Source organism: Tenrec ecaudatus, chromosome 6, assembly GCF_050624435.1.
Source record: "Tenrec ecaudatus isolate mTenEca1 chromosome 6, mTenEca1.hap1, whole genome shotgun sequence".
Lineage (NCBI taxonomy): Eukaryota > Metazoa > Chordata > Mammalia > Afrosoricida > Tenrecidae > Tenrec > Tenrec ecaudatus.
Genome location: NC_134535.1, coordinates 143,941,333 through 143,952,094, shown reverse-complemented (window position 1 = coordinate 143,952,094; position 10,762 = coordinate 143,941,333).

Genomic DNA, 10,762 nt, shown 5'->3' with positions numbered 1-10,762 from the left:
GCCAGCAGAGTCACCCTCGGCAGATTTCTACAGAGCTCGGGGCTAAGACAGGCCTGGCGATCTGCTGCTGAAGGGCAGCCAGTGAAACCCTGAGGAAACACACAACCGTGCTCTTACTTTGCACACTTCATCGGAGGGACCAATTGCTGGAGAAGTCTTTCTTAGTCTGGCTAAGCTCTGCTGAAACCTGTCCATCATAAGAGCAGCATTCAAGCCTCCCTGACCCAAGGCTGGGAGTCTCCACTGAATCACCTACAGGATCTGTCGCCTAGCAATCCTGTGTACAACAGAATGAAACACTGCCCAATTCGGTTACCACTTTCTTTCTTTTGCTGTTTTTTAAGGTCATTTTATTGGGGGCTCTTACAGCCCAAATAACAATCCATACATCAATTGTATCAAGCATATTTTTATGTATGTTGCCATCATAATTTTCTAAACATTTATTTCCTATTTGAGCCCTTGGTATCAGCTCCTTCCCCCACCCCCTGGTGATCCCTTGATAGATTATTATTTTCATATCTTACACTGACCACTGTCTCCGTTCACTCATGTTTCTGTTGGTTGTCCCCCTCAAGTGTGTGTGTGTGGGGGGGGGGGTGCACTGATCATTGTGATCAGATCTCCCTTTCTCGTCCCACCTTTCCCCTACCCTCCTGGTACTGCTACTTCCATTCCTGTTCCTGTGGGGTTTATCTGACCTGGATTCCATACGGCAGGGGCTCTGATCTGTACCAGTGTACCTGCTCTGGGCTGGCAGGGGCTCTGATCTGTACCAGTGTACCTGCTCTGGGCTGGCAGGGGCTCTGATCTGTACCAGTGTACCTGCTCTGGTCTAGCCTGCAGTGAAAGGCAAGACTGGGCTCATGACAGTGAGGGGTGAAGAAGCCTCAGAGGACTATTGTGTGATTCATCGGTGCTATACTTCACCCTGATGGACTCATTCCTTCCCGTGACCCTTCTGTGAGGGGATGTCCCATTGTCTCCAGGTGGGTTTTTGTGTCTCTGCTCCAAGCCACCTTGTTCTCAACAATATGTTTTGTTTTCGTTTGGGGGAGGAGGGTGTCTTCTGATGCCTGTTACCTGATCACACAGGTTCATGTGCTTCTTCCATGTGGGCTTGTTGCTTCTCTGCTAGATGGCTATTTGTTTATCTTCAAGCCTTTAAGACCCCAGAGAATATATCTTTTGATGCCAGGTACCATCAGCTTTCTTCACCACATTTGCTTATGCACACATTTGTCTTCAGCAATCACATCGGGAGGGTGAGCATCACAGAATGCCAGGTTGTTAGAACAAAGTGCTCTTATGTTGGCGGAGGGCGTGAGCAGAGGCCCAAAGTCCATCTACTTCTTCACTGCATTGCCATAAAAATACATGTACAGAGGCCAATACCTATATTTTTATGAATTACTATACTTACCATATATACTCGAGTACAAGCCAGCCCGAATATCAGCCGAGGCACCCAATTTTACCACAAAACGGCATTAAAAGTGTGCTGAAAAACTCGGCCTATACATGAGTGTATACAGTACATAAGTGGACGCCTATGTTTATACCTCTATCCATAGCTTTGCTTCCTAGATCATTCCTGTTTCCTTTTATCTTCCTCCTGTCTCACCATCACACTCACCCTTCTTCTGCCTCTTAGTAATTCCTCTCAGCTAGATTGCTATTGCTCCACCACCCCCAGGATCTCTACATCCTCCTTGTGGTTGATTTTAATTCCTTAATTGTTCTCCTGTCTATGGCGTTGTTTGCCATCTTCTTAAAAAACCCACCCTGGTAACTGTTCATTTCATGTGAGTTATTACCCCTCCCTCCCTCCCCCAAGGTTCTCTTCATTTTACAGAAGAGGACACTAGTGCTTAGGGCAGGACGGTGAACCACAAGCCATCTTTAGTTTTTCAGCAAGCCAAGCTTCAGTTGTAGTTGGGCACCAGCACTGAAGAAGGCAATCAGGTGAGCCCGCTGGGACAGGCCATTCTGCCACAGCGAGTGCACAGGGACTGGAGCCACCTGCGGAACCACTCAGGAGGGGAGCCGCCCTGAGGAGAAGCGCTGAGGGTCCCAGCTGGCATGGACTGGATGGCCGCAGCTTTGGTTGGAAATAAATGATTTGAGGCTCTGCTTCAGGAAGGTCGCAGTCTCAGAAGCCCTCCCTGCGGAGCACAGCTCTGCCCGGCACACAGGGTGGTTGTGAGGCAGGGGTTCACTTGATGGGAAAGACAACCACCAGGGATTTTAAAATAGGTCGGTGTCCTTGAAAATGCATGGAAATGCTGATATGTTTTGGCTGGTAACAAATTCACTCCTTAGTCTATTGTGTTTCGTGTGAAAATATTCTAGGATCCCTGATGCTGACATCATGGGTGCTGGAGATAAAATGCCACTGCTGGGAAGCCCCCAGTGCCTTCCTCCTTGGAGATTCTTTCTGGAGGACGACCCTTCACCTGGGCCTTGCTTTTGTGGGTAAGGGGAGGCTACGTGACTGACTCAGGTTAGGCAAGTACAGCCAGCTATGACTGACTTTTTTTGTGTGGAATCATTTTATTGGGGACGCTTACAGTTCTTATAACAATTCATCCATCCATTGTGTCATGCACATTTGTACAAATGTTGCCATCATCATTTTCAAAACGTTTTCTTTCTACTTGAGCCCTTGGTATCAGCTCATTTCCCCCACCCCTCCGACACCCTCCCTCCTTCATGAACCCTTGATAATTTATAAATTATTATTTTTCATGTCTTACTTCGACCGTTGTCTCTCTTTGCCTATTTTTCTGTTGTCTGTCCCCCTGGGAGTGGGTTATATGTTGGGGGGCATATATGTTTTGTCTTTGTGTTTATTGTTGTTTTTGCATGTTTATCTAGATAAGATAGGCAGAATAAACAATCTGGAGGAGAAAACAACTGGATCAATGGTTCCGGAGGACACCAGAGGGGGGAAGGCAGAGAAAGGAAGGAGGGAGTCAACAAACCCAGGGACAAAGGAACAACAAGTGACCTAAAATCGATGACAAGGAGGGAACAGGAGGCCTGGTGGGGCTTGATCAAGTGCAATATTGCCAAGGGGAAATTTCTGAGAGTTTAATGAAGGTCGAACATGATAGTGGGAGAAGAGGAAAGTAAAAGGAAATAGAGGAAAGAACTAGGAGGCAAAGGATATTTATAGAGGTCTAAATGCAGGCAAGTACATATGAAAATATATTTGTATATAATGATAGGGAAATAGGTCTATGCACATATATTTATACGTTAAAACTTAAGGTAGCCTTAGGGAGAGTATCCACAGAGACAGGGTACCGGGGAGCATGGCTCTTTCAGTCTATTTTCCACCCCAACCATCAGCCCTGGGGAGAGGCAGCCTTTAAGTGATTCCATCTTCCAGCCCCCAGCAGGTGCAGGGTGGCGCAGAGGCCACAGGATCTACCCATGGCCACTCATTTTGCCCAGCAGTCCGCAAACAAAGTGTTGCTCTCCGAATTTGCTCATTTTTAAGTGGTTTGTTAAAAAACCTTAGATATTAGGCCAGAATATTAGGCTTCAGAGAGTCTTTTGTTACACTTAATTGCCACAGCAGGGTTGATCATCAAATTAGCAAGGTGGTTTAAGTTTGAGCTTTATTCCCCGAGTCCACTTAAAGCAGGAGTCACTTTGTCTTAATAAAGTGCTGTTGACATATGTGGAAGTATAGGATGCATAGATTCCGTAATAAGATTTCTGAAACCTCCAAAGATCTAGCATCTGGGGATTTAAAGGTTCGGTGATCAACAAGCGGCCATCTAGCTGAGAGGAAACAAAGTCCACAGCAGTCTGTGTGATCATGAGGTGTTGATGGGATCAGGTATCAGGCATCAGAAATCCAGAACAAACAGTGATATCAATGTGAATGAGGGGGAATGCAGAGTGGAGACCCTTATAGGAGGGTCACAAGGAAGAGAAGAGCCAGTCAGGGTGCAGTATAGCACCGATGAAATGTATAACTTTCTTCTAGTTCTTTAATGCTTCCTCCCCTCCACTATCCTGATCCCAATTCTACCTTACAAATCTAGCTAGACCAGAGCATGTGCATGGGTACAGATAAGAGCTGGAAACACAGGGAATCCAGGACAGATAAACCCCTCAGGACCAACAATGAGAGTAGTGATACCAGGAGGATAAGAGGAAGTGGGGGGTGGAAACCAATCACAATGATTTACATATAACCCCCTCCCTGGGGGTCAGACAACAAAAAAGTGGTTAGTGTAAGACATGAAAAACTAAAAACAATTTATAAATTATCAAGAGTTTGTGGGGGAGGGAGGGGTAAAAATGAGGAGCTGACACCGAGGGCTCAAGTAGAGAGAAAATATTTTGAAAATGATGATGGCAACAAATGCACAAATGTGCTTGACACAATGGATGGATGGATGGATTGTGATAAGAGCTGTATGAGCCCCCAATAAAATGATTTTTTAAAAAAGAATGTAAATCACACACCCAAATTCTGAAACCTAACCACAGTCTCATGTTCTGATTTCCTTATGGTAGATTACTGAAATATCTGCATATGAATGTTCAGGGTAATACTTTCACGGTAGCCAGAAGGTGGAAAGCGCGTAAACGTTCATCAGATGGAAGGTTAGACTCAATGTGGTCATAGCCAAACAATGCAACACTATATGAACGTGCCCTGTTCAAGTGATGCAAGCCACAAATCGAGTGGAGACTTTATGATGCCACAACAATCCATACAGCCTTGGTATCAAGCACATTTCTAGATATGTTGCCAGATGAGAGCTGCAAGAGCACTCAATAAAATTATATATAGGTATATAATCATTTGTCAATTTGAGGATTAAGAGTCTAGGGGTGGAGTCTAGCTTGTCAATCAGATCATAGTCAATGAAGTCTATGTGTGAGCGTGGCCTTCTCCTGAGAATTCTGGTACTTCGTCCTTGGAGGCGGGAGACACTTCTCTCTGCTCACACCCTGGGAGACATAGCAGCTGACAAGACACATGGACCCACCCTGATGCACAGACCCCTGCCAGCACTGAGATGTTTCCAATGCCACTGGATCCATGGACTTTCTATCCACTGGCCTGTGATCTTCTACATTCGGCATCATTGCATGTGTTTCGTGAGTCTGAAGAGGACTTTATAGACTGGTATCAGACATATGGGCTAATATCGGGCTTGTGGACTTGATCTGGACTGGACTGGGATGTTTTCTCAATGCTCAATTGCTCTTGTATATAAATCTCTTTCTTTGTACACATATGCGTCTCCCTGGATTTGTTTCTCTGGTCTACCCAGACTAACACACGTAGTGAAGTAAAGATAGAGGAGCCAAACATTATTAGTCGTGACCAATGGTGGGGAGGGGATGGGGGCAGAGGTAGGGGAAGAGGAGTATTTAGGGGTATTAAAACGCTTTGCTGTTGTTAGGCACATAGGGTTGCTTCTGGCTCATAGTGACCCTGTGCACAACAGAAGGACACACTGCCTGGTCCTGCTCCATCCGTCCTCACAGTTACTATGTTTGAGCATCAGGTTTATGTGAGTGGTGGTGGAATGATTTGGAAATGATGGTGAAAATGGGTAGAATATCGTTAATGTCACTGTAAAGATGGTTGCCACAGCATACATTTTGCTATGCGGGCGTCGCCTCAATTTTTTAAAAGGTGAATTAAGGAAGGCAGGTTAGCTGTTTCGGGGGCAGGGATTGGGGTAGCTCTTGTGCTCGCTGGCATTTGCTGGCGGTCACTCACTCAGTTGCCCTCAGCCCGGGCTCTGCTGGACTGGAAGGTTTGAGAAGGCAGCCCCCAGACCGTGGCAACCTTCCACTGGACTCTCCAGCGCTGAGCCGTCTCGCCCGCGCAGCCTCTGTACGGCACGGAGAGGAAGGGACGCTCTCCAGATACCTGAGGCCTCGGTGACTGTTGTCCCCGCTGCCTGGGCCTGTCAGACCAAGTCGCGCGGTCACCTGGTGAACCCCGATCAAGGAGAGAAGAGTGACAGCGCATACAGGGCAGGAGGACGTGGTGGGCAAAGGGCATCTGGCTCTGAGTAGGGAGGGCTCAGCTCCAGCGCCGGCTCTGAGTCCAACTAGCAGTGTCCTCAAGCGCTGGCCACGTCACCTGACAGTGGGCCTTCTGTTTGCTCATGTGACCCGTGAGGAGAATGAGTCCTGGACTCCAAGAGCCTGTTGATTTCCCAAAATGGGCCTCAAGGCAGAACCTCTATGAGCCTGGGAAGCAAGGTGGGGAGGGGAGGGGTATAAACAGAAGCACAATGGACTGGGTATCCAGTTGAACCCCTGGGGGATCTGTGACCTGGGTTTAACCTCGCCTTGTGTTCAGGCTAACCACCCTTGTGACATCCTGCGAGGCGATCATGCACATGACCTCAGTTTTGAGGCCTGTCTTCTCCTCCATCCTCGGGATTTGTTCGTGCTATGAACTACTGCCGCTTTGAGTTTTGCTTCTTGCTTCAGTCTCATGGGATGGGAAATCCCAGTACGGTTCTGTTTTTCAGCTAAGCTATTTGCTTTCACAAGGAGCTCTGGTGGTGCTGAGGGTGAGGCACTGGGTTGCTGATTCGGGAACTCTCTAGAGGGTTTCTTTACATTAGATTGGACTCAGTGGCAGTGCGTTGGGTTTTTGTTTTGTTTTGCTTTGGTTTTTTGCTACTATCTTTTATAGGAAACAGGAAGCCTTTAAGATTCCAAAGAGGGTCGGGGTGCTGGAACAATAATTTGAGCAAATCACCTCAAATGAACACCTCTATACACATGGTGTTGAACAATCAGAACGTGTTGTGAGACAAGACTTCTCAAGCAAACGATGACCCTCCTAACAACAGTACGTGTTTAAAAACACCTATCAACAGTTGGCATTGGAATGTCAAAAGTACAATCCCTTTAGCAAGTATTTGGAAAATTCCATTTTGGGAGGACTACATCTTGCTTTCAGGACCCTGAAGATGACCTGGGGTCATTATACAATGAGGTTCAGTATGCATGCTGGGCAGGGGGAGGAGGGTGGTAGATTTACACACTGGAGACTTCAGTGTGATTCTCAGCCAGCGCACCTTCACAGTCACCACCCCGTCTGCCAGTGAAGGCTACATTGCTATGCTGCTAAACAGGTTGCAGGGGAGCTTCCAGACTAAGGTCTGGAGCTAGGAAGAAAGGCCTGGCGATCTCTTTCCAAAATATATTAGCCATTAAATTCTCCGTGGAGCACACAGTTCTCCTGACATAGCCGTGGCTGCTATGAGTTGGAATTGACTGAGCAGTGGCTGGGTTTTGCTACATTCTGTGCTAGGTTTACAGAGACTCCTCCTAATCGAGTAAATTACCCAATGTTATCTGTGGACAAACCTGACACGGCACTTGGACCCTTGCCTGTACCCGTCCTACTAAGCTGAGCAACTCCTCAAGTTTAGGCAGTGTCTTGTGTTCCTGGATTTTTCGCATGTGTATGGACATGAAACCAATGGGAATGGAGATGAGTGCTTGGCCCCATAGTACTTTTCCGGCAATCCTGCCCTATTCCTTTTCTACTTTATTGCCAGGCCCCACTTACGGTGCAAAGGTAAGCTTTTGGTCACCACAGCAACACTCAAATTCTCCTGCTGCGGAGAGGAGCTTGGCATTAGCATATGAGATAAACTAGCAGATCCGCGGCCACTCTGCTTTGATCTCTCAGCTCTCACTCTTAGCTCCTCTAGGCCGATCCACTTCTCCTTCATGCCGTGACACCGGACACGACTCCTCCTGCTTCATGTGCAATGCTTCTGGCCTGTCCCAAATCTCAGGGTAGGCCATGCCAAGCCTAAGTTAGTGTTCTTTCAAACATATAAAGAATGATGTGAATCACATCAATCAGACAGTCACTAAGTCTTAAGATCTTTGCAGACAAGGGCAGGAAACAGGCCAGGACCCGAAGATGCCATTTCAGCCAGGGGTTTTAACAGGTTCAATTCTTATTGCTCCTTCTCGATTCTGCTGACTGTTTTCTTACAATAATTCTCAATATAACTGCCTGTATTCAGAATGAACTTAATGACAGTGAGTGACCCCATCAAAGAAGATGGAGGGGAAAACAGGAGTAACAAAAATTGGGAGTGGAATTTGAAGTCCAGGGGTAGAGTATCAGATCTAGTGTTACTTCCCCAGGGTATTGTGTACCCAGATATTGAGAAACCTTTGGGAAAAAGATGAGGTTTTCTACTCCTGTACAGAGGTACAGTCTTAGAAACCCACAGAGGCAGTTCTACCCTGTGTTATAAGGTCATTTTGAGTCAGAATTGACTTGATGGCAGTGAGATTTTAAAAATATTGTGGTTTTTTTTTTTTTCAGATTTAGAAACCTTATGGGGTGGTTCTATAGTCTCACAGGGCTTCCATGAGTCAAAATTGATCTGAAGGAATCTAACAACATCAACCTGTAACGAGTCCCTGTGTAGTCAAAATGGTTTAACTGTTAATTGCAAGGTTAGAGGTTCTCCCACCCTGAAGTACCTAAGGAAGAGAGGCCTTGCAGTCTACCATGTAGACTCGAGCATAAACCAAGTTTCTCAGCACATTTTTAATGCAGTTCTTGTGGTAAAATTAGGGGCCTCGACTGATATTACGGTCGATTTATACTCTAGCATATACAGTACTTAAAAAACCCAGACATTGAAGACTGAAGCACAATTTGATTTTGAGCACCTGAGAGCTGCCATGTGTTTAGATCCACGCCACTATAACTTAAAGAATGCTTTTATTTTTAAATTTTATTTGAACAGTTTTATTGGAATATAATTCACATACCATATAATCCAATGGTCTGAATATATCAAAATGTTGGATAGTCATTGCCACACTCAATATCAGAACATTTTCTTCATTCTTGTACCATTGTTATTAGCTGCCCCTTATCCCTGCCCTAACACTAAGGAACAATTAAGCTGGTTACTGTTTCTATGGTTACCTATCCTGGATCTCATATGAAGAAAATCATACATATCCTCCTAATACTGATGAGAAACTGAAACAGAAAAACCTCGCTCCAAAAAATCTGAAACTAGCAAATTGAAAATCAGTTAAAAGGGAAAAACAAATGACAATGTATTAAATTTTAAACTAACTTTATCTGCAGTATGGAGCTCTGGCGATGTAGTGATTAAGCGTTGGGCTGGGATCCACATGGTTGGCAGTTCAAAACTGCCAGCAGCTTCATGTGAGCAAGACTGGGCTTTCTACCCTGGTAAACAATCTTAGAGAGCTGCATGGACTTGGTGGCAGCGAGTTATATCTGCAGGAATCCACTTTCTAACCCCTAGCCAATGGTCTGTGGGTTGGAACTTTCTCTGTCATCCATAGTGTTCTGCAAATTGGCTGGTTCTCAAAATTTTAGCTGTAATACAATTCTCTCCTCTGATGTTGGATTTCATTATTCATAATCCTTGAATCACACAGGCTGCCAGGCTCCTTCCATGTGGGCTTAGTTGACACCTCACTTGGATGGTTGCTTGTTTTAAGACAAGCCTTTAAGACCTCCGAGACTATTCTTTTTGATAGTCAGACGCCATCTGATTTCTTGCCACACTTTGCTTTAGCACCCATATCTAAAGAAATCACTTTATGAGGGCAGTGAGCATTGAGAGAACAATTTAAGAATGAATTGTTCTTAGATTAGGGTTTATGATTAAGTTTGATCTTAAAATCCACTCTTCTATCTAAAGTTTAAGAGAGAGAGAGAGCAAGAGAGAGAGCATGTGGTTGGTGTGTGTGTGTGTGGTTGGTGTGTGTGTGTGTGTGGTGTGTGTGTGTAGTGTGTGTGTGTGGTGTGTGTGTAGTGTGTGTGGTGTGTGTTTGTGTGTGTGGTGTGTGTGTGTGGTGTGTGTGTGGTGTGTGTGGTGTGTGTGTGGTGTGTGTGTGGTGTGTGTGTGTGGTGTGTGTGGTGTGTGTGTGGTGTGTGTGTGTGTGTGTGTGGTGTGTGTGTGGGGTGGGGTGGGGTGTGTGTGTGTGTGTGTGTGTGTGTGTGTTATCCCCCCGGGCCACTTTAGAGGCAGCATTATCAGTTTGTTGAGAAATAAATTATGTAACTTCCATGAGACAATTAGTAATTCTAATAATAGTATTATTCATCTAGCCAATGATGTAGATTTTAAACTACTATTGAGAAAAGGAAAATAAACATACTTGGAAAGCTTTTTAGACTAAAATACATAGGATGTTCACTTAGACAGGTTACAAAGTATCTGAGCTCTGTTTAAGAAAGCAATGAAAATTAAACACAAGGCAAACATTTAAATCATGCTCATCATTCACTAAGGCAGAACAAACCATGTCTACAGGATGGAGATATGTCACAAAGAGCAAAGAAAGCATGAAAATAGCAAGTATATGGTAGTCTAAATCACCAATTATTAGGGAAGCTCAAAAGCAAGAGATCTGAATTCCATTCTGTGCCTTTGGAGATCAACCCAAAAAATCTCTATCCTGGAACTCATATGCAAGGCTTCAAAAAGTTTGTAGAAAAACTCCATTTTCCCATGGACATTTTGAAGCCGCCTCGTATCTATACATTAAAACCAAAAAAACATGGCAAACTTACTGCCTTTGAGTTGATGCAGATTGCCAAATATGCTAAATAGGCTGTTCATGTTCACCTAAATTCCATACCAAGAATGTCCATGCCCATCTCACACAGGCCATCAGACAGCTTACCAGGAAAAGACAGTGTAAGAAATGACAAAATAATAATAATTTATAAGTGATC